This window comes from Cebus imitator, unplaced genomic scaffold (assembly GCF_001604975.1).
Source record: "Cebus imitator isolate Cc_AM_T3 unplaced genomic scaffold, Cebus_imitator-1.0 Scaffold579, whole genome shotgun sequence".
Classification (NCBI taxonomy): Eukaryota; Metazoa; Chordata; class Mammalia; order Primates; family Cebidae; genus Cebus; species Cebus imitator.
Window position 1 is genome coordinate 47,318 of NW_016107894.1, and position 1,991 is coordinate 49,308.

General features: G+C 35.0%; 1 pseudogene; it reads right to left on the bottom strand.

Annotated features, from left to right (window-relative positions):
- Positions 1-1,561: 1,561 nt before the first annotated feature.
- Positions 1,562-1,653, bottom strand: LOC119469144 (annotated as a pseudogene).
- Between the last annotated feature and the right edge of the window lie 338 nt (positions 1,654-1,991).

Below are 1,991 nucleotides of genomic sequence, written 5' to 3' on the forward strand. Positions count from 1 at the left end.
GGAGGTTGCGGTGAGCCGAGATCGCGCCATTGCACTCCAGCCTGGGTAACAAGAGCGAAACTCTGTCTCAAAAAAAATAAATAAATAAAAATAAAAAAGAAACAGATTATAAATGCCAGAGGCTACTTGGTTGAAGTTGGAACAGTGATTTGTGTTTAGGATTTATTAGGTGGTAGAGAGCTGCTTGCTTCTCATCTGCAGTGTCAGCCTACTTTGACACGATAGGTGGCATTCAGATGACACACATTCCTACTTGTGTTCACTGTGTTATATGTAGTTCCCAGCAAACTAGTTGTATCTCTGCTGCTTTTTTCTTAGAAATGTGAGGGCAAGGGTAATGTTTCAGGAATAATCTTGATTATTCATGAATGATTGTTCATGAAATTGACTAATTTAATTTTCATTAGTACAAATTACGTGCAGCACACCAAAACTGAGCCGCTTTTCTAGGAGTCACAATTGTTGCTTCTGATGACTTTATTATGGCAACGTTCATTATCAGCCCTGTAGCGCTATTTAACATTCACCTTGGCAAAAGTATAAAATTTGATACTCCCATGCACAGACAGATGGTCTTCTATCGGTGGCTTTCTCCCTAGCCCTAGAGTAGTCCATGTATCCAGACTCCATAATGAGTCTTGCCTCCTCAGCACGATGTAAAAGAATCTGTTAATCAGACCTTATGCAAAAATCTATGTTGATCTCTTGCCACCCATTTGCCGTACATCACTGCATAACATGAAAGTCAAGAACTTGTGAGGTAGAATTGCTATTCAGATCATGCTTAATATTTTCATGGTATCAAGCAATAGCAAGAAGAGATTACACATATCAGCAGTATGCTCTAAATTTAGAAGTAATATGCTGATCTCCATAAGATAAAACAGGTGCTTGCAGGTGTTTAACAACACATATTATTTTAAGCTGATAGTATGCCAGGAATAGGTGCTGGGGGATACAATGAACAAACTGGATAAAGATCTCTGTCCTTATAACATGTACATCCCAGTGATTAATGATTTACTATGAGATCACTTATAAGGTGCAACAACCAGGTAAAAAAATCTATTGTGATTTTTTTTGGTAGCAGTGTCTGAAAGCTTTGAAATTCTAAAAAAGAAAATAAAGGAATTAAAAATGTTGAAATTGGTGCATTTAGATAGTATATTATGTAAGTGACTATTTGCTAAGTATCCCAAAGGCAAGATATTAGAGATCCCAATTTAATCATTAAAAGTAAATATTTTTTATATTGACCTGATCCTTATTGAAAAGTGTACTATTTTAGTGACAGGCAGTGCAATCTCAAAATCAACAACATTCCTGTACATTGATAAGTTGATATTATATCAAATAGAAATCTCATGATAATGCGGCAGGCCAGCAGTCAAATTTTTCAGTTCTTTAGGAGCATAATTTGAAGACTTGTAAAATTAATAGGACAGTGGAAATCCAAATTTAAACATCAGACAGGTAATGTGTTGAGATAAAAAGGTTTGGGGAAGGAGATTTGGAATCATTTAAAATGAATAGGACAATTGAAATTGACCTCATTTTTAAGCATCAGACTGGTAATGTGCTGTTGTTATAAAAAGGTTCACTCAGGTTTGAGTGTGGAAGCCCAATCATCACACTGAGGAATTACAAAAGAATCAAAATAGACTTTAAAAAAAAATGCACCTGGGTACTTTTTACCCAGTAGTACCAGGCATGTGGAAATGAATGCTTTCAAGTAAAATAAGAAAGGATCACAGTTCTTATTTGGGTGAATGCTTCTGATAGGCATAGCAGGAATGAATGAATGGATGAATGAATGAATGAATTTTATTCACATATATAATAAGTAAAGAACTTTACAAGATAATTTTAGATAGTGATAAGTACTGTCAAGTCAGTAAAATGGGGTCTATGATAAGTTAAATATTCACTTAAATATATAATAAATTTCTAAACTTATTGTGGCCAAAGTGCTCCTGATTCCCCTCACTACC